This window comes from Equus przewalskii, chromosome 1 (assembly GCF_037783145.1).
Source record: "Equus przewalskii isolate Varuska chromosome 1, EquPr2, whole genome shotgun sequence".
NCBI classification, from domain to species: Eukaryota; Metazoa; Chordata; class Mammalia; order Perissodactyla; family Equidae; genus Equus; species Equus przewalskii.
In genome coordinates, this window is record NC_091831.1 from 34,977,686 (window position 1) to 34,991,573 (window position 13,888).

The 13,888-nt window shown below is 41.4% G+C and overlaps 1 protein-coding gene and 1 pseudogene across 9 annotated transcripts in view; one reads left to right on the forward strand and one right to left on the reverse strand.

Annotated features, from left to right (window-relative positions):
• Positions 1-13,888, reverse strand: part of PLCE1 (phospholipase C epsilon 1) — a 294,616-nt gene that overhangs the window by 109,224 nt on the left and 171,504 nt on the right. The window lies entirely within an intron of this gene.
• On the forward strand, positions 12,478-13,081 carry LOC103559299 (phospholipase A and acyltransferase 1 pseudogene; annotated as a pseudogene).

A 13,888-nucleotide genomic window follows, 5' to 3' on the forward strand; every position in this document is an offset into this window, starting at 1 on the left:
TGGAAAGGCAGGTTTAAAGAAGCTAACTTACCTACTAAGCAACTTGTTCATTGTCACCAAGCAGAACCAGGAATTCAACCCAGGCCTCCTACCTTCCAGTGCAGAGTTTTTCTGCTGAGAATGCACACTTGTCTAGAAAACAAGTGATTTTCTGTCTTCCCTGCTTATAGACATAATCCCTGTCAGAGTAGGAATCCTAAGCACTGACTCTCTTCTTGTCCACACTCCGGAAGTAGAGCCCTCACTTTCCCTACCCAGGACACCCATTCATACTCAAGGACTGAGAATGACAACAGTCTACACATGAAGGATGAGACTCTATCTTAATTTCATGCTTCATTGTCACAAATGTTGCAAGAAAGGATTTGAATGGGGATTTCTCCAAAAAAGATAAATATAAGTGCATGAAAAGATACTCAATATCATTAACCATTTAGGGAAATAAAATCAAAAGCACAATGAGCTACCATTTGACACCCACTAGGATGGCTAAAATAAACAAAGACAGAGAATAGTAAGTCTTGACAAGAATGTGAAGAAATCAGAACCCTCACGTGTTACCGGTGGGAATGTAAAACGGTGCAGCCACTTTGGAACACAGTTTGGCAATTCCTTAAAATGCTAAAAATTGAGTTACTATATAACCCAGCAGTCTCAATCCTAGGTATATACTCAAGAGAAATGAAAACATATATCCACACAAAAATTTCTACATGAATGTTGACAGTAACATTATTTACAATAACCAAAAGGTGGAAACAACCCAAATGTCCATTAACTGATGAATGAATAAACAACATGAGGTATATCCATACAATGGAATATTAATCAACAACAAAAAAGAATGAAGCACTGATACATGCTACAACGTAGATGAACCTTGAAAACATTACGCTAAGTGAAAGAAGCTACACACAAAAGACCACATACTGTATGATTCGTTTATGTGAAATGCCCCAAATAGGCAAATCCATAGGGACAGAAAGTATATTATAGTGGTTTCTAGGGGCTAGGGAGGAATAGGGAGTGACTGCCACTGCATTTGGGGTTTCTTTCTGGAGTGACAAACATGTTTTCCAAAATTGATTGTGGTGAAGTACAACTCTACGAATATTCTAAAAAAATCACTGAACCATGTACCTGAAATGTGTGTATTGTATGGCATATGAATTACATATCAATAAAGCTGTCACAAAAATCATACTGAAAACAACAAACAAAAAGTGTTGCCAGGAGTAGAGAAAGCAGATGAGAAGAGGCATTGGGTATTCTGGGCAGAGCAGTCCCCCCTTATTATGCCTGAGTGGGGCCCTTTCTCCTTAAGTCTCTCCCGTGAGAGGTAGGCCATTTATCCTCCCCTCTTATCCTAACAAGTTTCCCATAACTCTAAGCTGGGGGTGAGCTGCTTCTCCTCTGGGGGCTCTCCCCAGCTCTAACAACCAGGCTGACAGCAGATCAGACGAGAAATCCCTACCTGAAAAGAATGACCAGGAGAACGCTCCATCCTAAAATATACATATTGTAGCAATAGCAGAACCCTCACTGTTACCCCCGTCCCGTAGAACCCAAGCCCCTGAGCCCAGGCCAGGGCTTTGGCTGTTGACTGGTAGACTTGGTTCCTCTCTCTTCCTCTCCTGCAAATAGGGGTATAGCAAGTGGGTAGTGCTTATAGGATATTCTAGATTCAGTATTACATACAATTCACCTTACATATTAAGCATCAGAGGATTGTAATAACAACAGACAGCATCTATTGATCATAACGACTCTACCTATAAGGAAGTATTATCCTCATTTGACAAATGGGCAAAGGGAGGCTTAGAAAGACTTAGTAACTTAGATCACATAAACAATGCAGCTGCGATTCAAACTTGGGGAGGTCAGACTCTAGAGTTCAAGTTCTATGGGGCGTTGAGGGTCATCTGGTCTAATCCTTTGTCTTACTGGGCAGGAACTGATGCCCAGATGCTAAAGGATTTGTTCACATGGCCAGCTAGCAGCAAAATGAAGATTCCAGACTCATGATCTTGTTAAAAGTTTCTTTGGCCTTTTTTAGATTCATGGTAGAGAAGGAAGAAATCCCCTGAAATCAAGATCTCACACTCATAGTCCTGCTGTCTAACTTGAGTCCTAAAACTATCTTACACAGATGGGTATGTATTGTTTTCTTAAGAATTTCTAAGAAAGAAGTTTTTGAAATCTTCAAGGAGTTATATTGTTGATAGAATGTCTTTTTTCCCCACCTCCTAAGTAGTCTCAAATTCCCAAGAGAAAGGGAACCACTGGGTGTCGTGGTATCCTCCTCAAATGTGTCATGTCATGATATGTCACTCTTCTTTAAAAAAACGCCCAATTCTTAGAGTGACATTCCCGGACCCGAACTTCTGTTCCCATGTCATCTCATTGTGTCCCTTTACACACGGACTTCTTTCTTGTCAGGAGGAATACTTAGATCTCCAGAGTTCGGACACTTGGTCCCTAAATCATAAAATTCTAAAACTAGAAGAGCCATGTTAGAGGTCAAGTGGAATCTGGAGCAGCCCACCAGTCTTTCTCTTTGACCACAACTCTCACCTTGGGGAGGAGGGTGATGACTGTCTTGGCCAAGGTTGGAGCAGGGCAGACAGGGGAGATGGGAACCTGTAATATTTTTAAAATGTATATTCAGCATTACAAATGCTTTTATTCATACTATCAACTATATTTTGAAATTTCAAACCACATTAAATGTGGATATGAGGTGTTCTTTATTTTATTTTTATTTTTTTGAGGAAGATTAGCCCTGAACTAACTGCCGCCAATCTTCCTCTTTTTGCTGAGGAAGGCTGGCCCTGAGCTAACATCCGTGCCCATCTTCCTCTGCTTTATATGTGGGATGCCTGCCTCAGCATGGCTTGTCAAGTGGTGCCATGTCCGCACCCGGGATCCAAACCGGTGAACCCTGGGCCACCAAGGCGGAACGTGCACACTTAACCGCTGCGCCACCGGGCCGGCTCCCATTTTTTTTTAACATTCTGAAAGAAGGCATGGGTTAAAAATGTTAGAAAATTTTATGTTAGATGCAGTCTCTCTATTCTGTGAATCCAGATACAGACAGTGGAACCAACCCTAACATCAGTAGCTCTATCTACCTACCACCTTTGTTATCATTCAAACAGCCCACATAGGTGTGCTGTACTATTCAAAATGGTGACCTCCACTTTCCCAGACGTCTTGATAGCTTGTAAATGGTGATCTTAAAATGTTATAATATTGGAAGCAAAGAAAACTTTCTTATCTATTCTAAAATTAAGTGATCCAGATTTATTAGTTTTCTAGAATCATTATCTTCATCACTAGTTATTTATTGAGTTCTTGAGTCTAGGTCAATTACTGTGGCAAACACATTCCCCTAAATTATCTCTTTTGATTCTTGCAACAACCCTATTTGTTAGGTGGGTATTATTAGCACTATTTTATAGATGAGGAGACTAAAGTATAGAATGGTTAAGAAACTTGCCTGGGGTCACACAGTTAAATGGTGGAATTGGGATTTGAATTCAGATTTCACAGCCAGTGCTCTCATCCAGAGCTGCTGTTTTGTGCCCTACGTGAATGGTGCCCTCTGGAATTGTGCTGGGTCTCTGTCACTTTCCACAGAGTGTGACAATGAGTCATCCAAGCTGATAGATGTGAAAGAGGCATGAGAGATTAATGGGGGAGAAAACTGGACAGGTACTTTGTAGAGCTTCTTGAATGTGGCTAAAATGCTGAAACACTATTTGGTTGGCAACAAGGAGCTACTAAAAAATGAAGAGCAGAGAGATTTTGTTACTGAACCAAAGTGGGTTCGCCTCCTGGCAAATTAAAACCAGACTCTCCAACAGCAGTAGTTGTTACACAAAGTAGAGCCTATTTGCAGCAAATAGGAGGGCATGCGGAATCACTTCCAAAGTCGCGGCTGTCCCCGAGCACAGGAAAGCAGGGGCTTTTTATGTCGGATGGGGAATAAATATTCAAAAGGGAGGGGTGGGCATTCGCTGGTGCAGGCTTATTTGGCACCTCCCGGATCACCTGCACAGCTGATGCTCTCCCAATAGGGCTCAGTCTGGTTCAGGGTGGTTGGTGATCGCATCACTTGACAAAAACAACAAAAAACAATTTGGAGAAACAGTTAAATGCTTCCGAAACCACCCTTGAATTTCTTGGGGTAATTAGTCAGTGACATTATCTCTTGGTATGGTCCCAGGGGCAAGGAATGAATGCGAAAACCAAAAGATGAATGTAGCTGCTTGTTAACAGCTGTCACCTAATTCCCCTGGGAAAGGATGGCAAAACTATTAGCCAAAGTAGGATATTTGGTTCTGTGTGGATTTTTATAAGCAGAATATCTGGTTGCCTCATTGGCACAAATCACAAACATTACTTATATTGGACTACATAATAGGTATCTTGCTTTGTTTGGACAAAGAACAGTAACTAAGTTCCCGTGTCTGGTGTGAAATTCTACTTGAATACCATTATGCTTCAAGAGTATGAAGTAAACATTTTTGTGACAGTTATGAGATGTTAAGAAGGAAGTCACACTGTAAGAAGCAATAAAAAATTTGCTTTTTAAAAAAGTCAGTTTCATACCACACTTCCCCTGGATTTATCCTGCTTATCTCATCCATTGGTTGGGGACCAAGCTTTGGAGAGCCCAGCAGGGAAGCCCGCCTCGTGTTTACGCAGCAGTAGAGAGAATCAGTTTCATCTCACTTGCAGAAGTGGATTTCAGAGGAAAGGATCTGACAAAGTTGTTCAACCCAATGGAGGCAGAAGAGGAAAGCTGGGCTGATTATGTATCTGAGCACTGTCATTTTGAAACTCATTTTGGCCCCCAGAGTATAAATACACTTCAGTATTTTTGTTAGGATTGCCAGAAAATCAGCAAGTGTTCACTTCTTTTGGCCAACAAAAGCATGACTCTCTGTGCAAAAATTTTCTGCACATTTATAAACAAGAACATTTAGAAAATCCCCTCTTGCTGAGGGATATGACAACAGATATATTTAACTGAGCCATAAAATAAAGCAGATACTAAGAATACCGTTGGGTTCATCAAGCACAGGAAGAGTTTTTATGTCTCTCTTTTGACACAAACTCACAGTACACGTCTTCCTCTCCCTCCTAAACTACCTTTCCTGTCCAGTGCTGGTCTGACAAGCCGCCGCCCGTTTTTACCTTTGTTTTCTGTCAGACTTCTCACACAAGTATTCCCAATCCATTATCTACATTTTCTCACCACTGCACCCTGGTTGTCTATCCCTGCAGACTATTGCGATGGTGGTTTCCAAGCGATCCGTGACCTTCTACCCAAATCTAAAGCAAAAACTTTTCTCCCTCATAGAATCTCCCAGTTGAAAAAAGGCCACCGGATGATCTCAAACTTTTTGGCAAAGTTCCTCTGGAAAGAGCCAGATGATAAATATTTTAGGCTTTATGAGCCATTCATTCTTTGTTGCAACTATTCAGCCCTACCACTGTAGTGCAAAGCCAGCCATAGACGGTACGTAAACGAATGAGCATGGCTGTGTTCCAATACAATTTTATTTATGGACACTGAAATTTGAATTTCATACTATCCTCACCTATTGCAAAATCTTCTTTTTTTGATCTTTAGAAACCATTTAAAAATGTAAGAGCCATTCTTGGCTTCCAAGCTGTACAAAAACAGGTGGTGGGACAGATTTGGCCCATAGGCCATAGTTTGAGCTAGGCCTGACCCAAACCAGGAGATTCTTCCTAGCTTTGCAGCCAGGCAGCCAGGCTCTGGGTGAAATATCTCCAGTTATAAGAAGCTCACTACCTCAGAGGGCAGCCTGTTCTAAGGCCAAGATGAAATGGCTGGACTTAGTTCTGCCTGCTAAAGTCACAAAAAATAGCTCAACTTCGTCTTCATGGCAACCCTTCAAATACTAAAATGTACCTATCCTGACCACATTAGAAGTCTGCCTTCTTGGTAAAATAGTTGAAGTTTCTTCAATTGTTGACTGTTCACCATGTTTTTTAGCATCCTCTGTGCTCCAGTCTGTAGAAATCCTGCAAATTTGGCCTCAGAATACAACTCTCCAGATGTGGGCTCAATTTAGGGGATAGGAGAGTAAGGCTACATCATTCTGTGATCTGTTCGCCACTCTGGACTCTTTGATCAGTGCACTTCTCAACTTCCCTGACTCAGGATAATGTGATATTCATCTTGGAAGTTCTTCCCCCTTCATCACCCACACTACCAGATTCTCTTGTGATGCCCACCTTCTCCTTATCAACGGACCCTTCTATCTGCCATGACAGTGAGTGTTACCAAAGCTTGATCTTTGGAGCCTGTGATCTCTCTCGTACTTGATGTCTTAGAAAACAGACTAATTCTCATGGTTCAGCCATCCCTTCTATAGGCATTATCCTAAATTGTACCTGAGATCTCAATCTCTAGTACATGAGCTCCAGATTCCTACCTCTCACTGCCTAGAGGGCATCCACTTAAAGATCTTAGTTTACTCTCACTCTAAAACCTGCATGCCCCAACTTGAATATCTTCTCACAAGATGATGATGATGATGATGATAGTAATAATAGAAATAACAATTACCATTTGTTGAGTACCTAAACTCCATGCTAGGCACTATCCTGAGCTAAGGATTCATTATCTTACTTAAACTTTACAATGACCTATAAGGAAACTACGCTTGCTCCCTTTTACAGCTGGGGAAATAAGCTCACAGAAGTAAAGCAATTTGGCCAAATCTACTGTGCTAACAGGGTCAGAATTGGAAGCCTCGTCTATCTGAATCAAAACATGTGCTCTTGACCACCTCGGATGGTTTTTGTAACTAACTGCACAGATGCTATCGCAGGTGCCCCATGTGTTCCAAACACCCTGCCTGGAATGCCTGAAGTCAGTCTTGACCCTTCTCTACCATTCAGCCTTCCTACCCAATCAGTCATTGCACTACTGGGTTTCTTTTTTCTAAACAATCAGGAGCAATTTTCCCCTTTTATTCTCACCAGTATCCTATACGAGGCCCCTTGTCACTTCCTGTTCATTCCAACTCTCTCCTGATGGGTCTTCCTGTACCCAGGCTCCCTCTTCAATCCATCATGCATGATCCTGCCGAGAATATGTTTGATCGAGCTGGTTCTCTCATTTGAAATGTCCTCCTTGCCATCCAGCTCTTTGTCATTCATTCATTTCACCCACCTTGGAACTGTCCAGCCCTGACTGACCTGGAGCCCTCATCCTAAGGGGGAGGAGAGGAGGAAGGCCGAAATTGTGTTAGATTTCACATGTGTATCTTTTGTTTCTTAATATGTTTTGTTTTTGGTACTTTCAAGAACAGTGTTCAGCAAAACTAGAGAAAGAGAAGGAACATACAGGTCCAGGCGAAATATATTTGAAAAATGCTGGTGAATTAAGTGTCTTTATTGCTAGACTTCTCGAGCCTTCCATATGCTAATGTGCATTTGGACTATCAATACACAAGGGGAAAAGGGCTGCAAAGGTGTTTCTGAAAGGTGTTAAGCCATGACTCTTTTTTTTTTCCCTTTCTGTTCCAGAGCAGGTTGAGAAACCAGGGTTCTACAGAACAATTTTCAGGAAAAGCTACTCCAGGAGTATCTATCAAAGTGCTAGGTACACAGCAGGAGTGAAAGGCAGCAGTGATGGAGGGGGAGAACACTGAACTTGGAGTCAGAGGAACATATTGGAGCCCCAGATCCAAATTAGAGCGGCCTATAAGGATTAAATGAGATAACGCATGTAAAGAGCTCTGCATAAGTGTAAGGCACAGTATAAATGTGTCCATTATTTGCTTAAGGGTTTTAATTTAAGTATACCTTAAAAATTTTCCCCAGGATTGGCTGTTGGTTTCTCCAGCTTAAGATTAAGAAATCATATTTTAAGTAAGCAAAGAAAGCTTCTTAGAAAGTATCAGATTGAAGGACTATAAATATACAGATTTTTTCCCCTCTACTTCTAGGGAGTATCTGTTGTATTAATGTATTTGATTGATCCAAATAAAGAACTCCCACAAATATATGATGATTTTGCTTTTCATTGAAGACAATATTTTACAAATCACAAAGTGACTCATAACAACAAATTTAAAGCGTCTCTATTGCTGGACTGCTTGAGGTTTCGCTTGAACATGAATTGGGGTAGTTAAGAGGGACCTGGGAGTCTCATGGCAGCTGTGAGGACCCAGAGAAGAGGGTGAGGGGATAGAAAACAGAAGAGACGGGTGTGGTGGCTGGAAATGCCCACAAACTTCTTGGCTGAATTTTTCAAGGCCAGTCTTGTGTGTTTTCTACCCTAACAATTTATACATAATTTTAGTGTCTGTATAATTTTTAAAGTATGAAGTGTAATGATGAAAGAATGGAACTTGTGTTTGACTGAGGCTTATGATATCCAAATCATGAGATTAAGTTCTCATCTTGCAAGTCTATGTGGCCCAGACCCGTGCGCCAGGACAGGAGGGACCCAGGCCTCATCTTCCACAGAAACTGCCCTGCTTTGAACTAGATTTGAATCCTCACTTTCTTCCCTGCTCCTTCTCCAGCTCTTGAGGGATTCACGGCCAAGCTGCTTAGGGAGGCGAAGGCATTAAGGCCCAGATTCAGATCCACCTTCTCCCTATATGACAGCCCCCTACCCCCCCTACATGACACAGTTTCCCAAAGCATGTTTCGTAACATTTACTGGGCCTACAGGCACTCAGTACTCAAGTATGTTTGTGAACTGCTGCGTTTTGAGAGAGTCTGAATGTACATTAGCATAGTAAATGACCTGAGAAATCCTGCAATGAAAAAAACCCCACTTAGTTATCATTGTTTTTCTAGCATGTAGCATACGTGTTAGACCATGGGGCGCTATTTTTCCACAGAATGCATGCTGACATCCCACACAACTCACTTTGGGAGATGCTGCTCTGGTCTTATTTGGTTATCACCCAAATCCCTCAAACAAACCAGCATTTTGTGCTCTCATTTCTTTACTCATGGTATTTCCCATGGCAAATATTTATTGTGCAACTAGACGCATAGTTCTAAATGTATAGCAATATGACAAAGAGTTTGGGCTTTGGGGTCACAAAAGCCTGAGTTTCATCTTGGCTTAGCCACTTTCTAACTATGTGATATCAGGCAAATTATGTAGCCTTTCTGAATCTCAGTTTCCTTATTTGTAAAATAAAGCAATGATTCCCATCTTTCAGGGCTGTGTGAAAGCTAAATGTGATTAGATATGCAAAGTCTTTGGCACAGCGCCCAGCATAAGGCACAAAATTAACAGTGGCTACATTGTTAATTTCTCTATCATCATCATCTAAGTCAATAGAAGAAAAATTAGACATTCTCAAGCAGCTGATTGTCAACTTAACCAAACTTTTTCTTTCCTTTTGAGAGGATAATTTGACTTAGATATCAAGGATGTGTCTTGGTTTTAGGAAATTATTTCACAGTCTATCTCAAATTACACCTAGAGACAAAATGAGAAACATCTGTTGGATGATCGTGGCATTAAGGAAATTCACATCTAGCTTAAAAGACCTAGCAAAGAGGGAATTAATGGTTCAAGGCCAACCTGATAAGCAGTCACTAGTGATGTGCCATAGGGCTTTCTATTAATTCCTATTTGGTTTGACATTTTTACCAACAATTTGAATAAATATACACGAGACACATTTACAAAACCTGAATATTAAAAAAATCAGGAATGGCAGCTAATTCAATACATAACTGACTTAAGATTCAAGATTATTTTGATGGGCTTGAATGTCCAAAAAGATAAAATTTAGTAGATTTAAATATAAAATATTACATCCATGTAAGAAAACAACAAACAGAACAATCTATGCACCGAGAAAAGATGAGCTCCATAGCCATTTGCCTAGGGGTTTCAGTTGACCTTTAGCTAAATAAATAGAAACAGCTGACAGAAGAAAATAATCAAATTAGTAGGCATTAAGAGCAAGACAATGACCCAACTGCAAGAAGGGAGAGTCTCAGAACAGACAAGGAGCCCTCATCTTTAAGAGGGATATTGAAAAATGATCTAAGTTTCAACAATATGGGAAATGTCTAGTCTCAAGAAAACAAAACCAAAGAAGACAAAATTTCTGTTAAAGACAACTTCAACATGAAAGATAACTTTAACACCTGGCACTTTGCAAAGAACCAGATATATATTATGTTGAGCTTCATCAACATAATAGGCTTATTGAAATGGAGTGAACTGCCTTTAAAAATTTGGGCAAAAATCTGCAAGGAATCTACATTTGGTGGATGATAGGAGTACATAACATAACCTCTGAAACCTCATCAATGATAGTTCATAATTGTGTCTGGCAAAAGCCTTTCCAACCTCCAAGGCTCCAAAGTCTTTGCTCATCCTCAAGGGCAATGTGCCCGTGTGGTGTCTCTCTTCCACTCTCATGGCGTGTACAGTCGTCGACTCTCATCTGACATGGATCACACTAACTACCATTTATTGAACACCTATCCTGTGCTAGGTGCCTTTCTATACATTATCTTGCTCAAACGTCCCAATAACCATGTGAACTTGATAAAATTATCCCATTTTGCAGGTGAGAAATATGAAGCTGAAATCAGCTTATGTCCTTACTTGCCTAGAGTCACATAGTGAGTAAGTGGTAGAACCTGGACTCAAATCCAGACTTAGCAACAGAACCATGCTCTTTCCACTAACCCATGGCACTTCTCTAACCATGGTCTCTCACATGATAGTTAACGCATTGCTTTTTTTAATGTGTATATTTATTCAATATTTTATGTCTTATATGCCTTGAACTAGATTGTAAATTCCTTGAACAAAGGACATCTTGCTTTTCTTTGTATCTCTAATAGCAACTATTTCAATAAACAATTATTAACATCAATTAGCATTATTCATTCATTAAATACTTATTTACTGAGCATCTACTATATAGTTGGCACTTTGTGAAGAACCACATATATAGCAATGAACAAGTTAAAGAAGTTTCTAAGGAAAAAAGTAAACAAGTCAATGGCTTCCTTGACTTTTGAGCTGAGACATGACCAAAAGAAGACAGCAGCTGTGGTATGACCTGGGGGAAGAAGGTTTTAGGCAGAGGGAACAGGAAGTGCAAAGTCTGTGTGGAGAAAATAGGCTCGGCATGTTCAGGAACAGAAGGAAGTTCAGTGTGGCTGGAACAGAGCCAGAGAGACGGGTAAGTGGTATAAAGTTAGGCTAGAGAAGTAGACAGGCGCAAAATCATGCAGGGTCTTGGCATTTTGGATTTCACTCCAAATGCAAAGGGAAGCCATTGGGGGATTTTCAGCAGAGGTGTGACCTGGTCTGCTAATTTGTTTATAAAAGATCACTCTGGCTCCTGGGTGGAGAATGGATTACAGGTTACGCAAGCAGGAAAGCAGTACTGGAGATGAGAGCAATGGTGGCTGGCTCCAAGGTCATGGCAGGTGAAATGCTAAGGAGTGGTCCAATTCAGGATGCATTTTGTGAGTAGAGCAAACGGACTTACTGGACTTAGGGTTTGGATGTTGGGGGTTCGGCAACGAAGAGTAAATCAAGGATAACTCCTAGGTTGTTAGCCAGAGCACCTGGGTAGATGCTGCGATGGGGAGGATGGCGTGGGGTTAGTGGGGTAGATACCGGATGGTATGGGAATGGGGGAGGGAGAAGTCAGTAGTTCCATTTTGGCTATATGTGAGATGTCTCTTAGACATCATTAGAACTGAAGCTCTGTGAGGGCAGGGGCTCTGTCCATCTTATTCTGTGCTGTATCCCCAGTGCACAAAACAGCACTTAGTATGTATGCTGGAACTCCATAAAATCTTGTTGAATGAAGAAAGCCAAGGGGAGGCATTGAGAAGGCAATTGGATTTATGAATGTTTAAATCTCTTGTGCGAATGTAGGTTCTTGGCAAAGCATAAATACACTCCTCCTTGGCTCCTACATGTGCAGTACAGATCTCTAAGAGAGTAGTTTTTCGAAGAGCTGGATTAAACATCCTAATAGGGTCAGTTAGTGTAGTCCTGGAGGGAGGCTCGAAATCCCAGTCTCCGATTAAAGCATCCCAGGTCTTTCCCACAGTGTCATTTAAGTGACATGTCTGATGGCAAAGAACACTGGGCCTTGAGGAGCTGCTGCCCTGCTTCTCCGAGTCATGTTTACTATTTCTATCAACAACTACAATAATATTTCTCAGGTATGTAAAAATTGCTATTTGTTAATTTCCATTGGATTAATTTTTATTTCTATCAGTCCCAGGATTGAAGTGTTGACTTGATGCCTGCTTTAAACAGAATAAAACAGGCCTCCAATGGGTCAATGGCTTTGGCAGTTCTTTCTCCAGGTTGGTTAAATCCGAGAGACCTGATGTACGCTTCAAGAAGGGTAACTAAGAGGGTAGTCAGCTGGGGCTGCCTTGATCTCCCCCGGGAGCAGATGGAGTTGGCCCATGGTGGCTAGCACGAAGGGCAACAGATGGGAGGCCAGGGTTACCCCAGGAACCCACCCAGCTGCCACCAGTGAAGGAAGACCACCTGGGTTTAAGAGTGAGTGGGCGTTTAATGATTGCTTTAGTTTGAACTACCCTGGCAACCCCCTGCCAGGGGACTTGATTGAGTGTTTTGTCCTGGCTGTCAGCACTGGGCACTGTACCTGGGTGATGGTTATGTTATCAACATAGCACCTCTAAAGGAGGGCATTCCTGCAGCATTTACAAGCGCCAAGCCTGTATTCAGCAGAAAGGCCCCGGTGAAGATGCAGCTCTCGAAGCATGTTGTGGGAAATGACACATATAGAATAAACAATACAATGAAACATATGCCCCTTTCCCCGTGGAACAAGTCATACAATGGTCAGAGTTTGTTATTGGACAGGAGGTGGAGTATGACATATTTGTCAACAACTGTGAGCGTTTTGTGACTTTGTTTTGCTATGGAGAAGGAGTTTCAGAGCAGGCCAACCAAGCAATAAGTTCCATTGGGTTTGTGACAGCTGCTGCTGGTGCCTTATTCCTGGGCTTATTTCCAAAAAGGCAAAGAGCAAAATACTATTAACAATTTACCAAAGAGATAATGGAACTGAAGGAATTTGTGAGGAGGGGAAAAAAACCACCTGGGATGAATACTTATTTTGAATGCATCATTACTGTTCCAAATTCCAATGATGGATGGCAGGCTCTTTAATAGAGCGCTTACTGATATCATCTCAAAAAAAAAAAGGAACTCAGAGAATAAAAATATCCACTCATAGTAACAAAATAGTTTGAATAGTTAAGATTTTAAAACCAAGTCCTCCACTGCAGCATAAGGACCACAGAATAAAACAAAAATACAGAAATAAGGAAGGAAAGAGAAAGAAAAAGAAAAGAAAAGAAAAGGAAGGAGGGGAGGGAGGGAGGAAGGAAGGAAAAAAAGCAAGCAAGCCACCACATTTACTTAACTTTGGACAATTCCTACCTATCTGCACTAATGGAGGACCCCAATGATAGGAATAATTTCTTCGTATTTGCTTTGGGATACAGCTTTGTTCTTCTATTTGAATACTGGTGTGTCTGATGGTCTACGGCAGTGATTACCAACCATTGGTAGCATCAGAATTTTCTAGCGGAGCTTTTTAAAGATACAGATCCTGAGGCCACTATGTATCCACTGAGCTAGAATCTCCTGGGGGCAGGGTCCAGGCATGTGTATATTTAAAAAATAGTCTGATGCCCATCGCCTTCATTCTGCTGATCAGTGAAGACCACTCTTCCAGGAAATCTCGTTAGACATTTAAGGAATGAGCACAGGCGTGGAGGCCCTGATTCACACGGTGCTTGGCAGCCCTTCTCCATCACCTTCTCTTGCTGCCCCACCACTGAG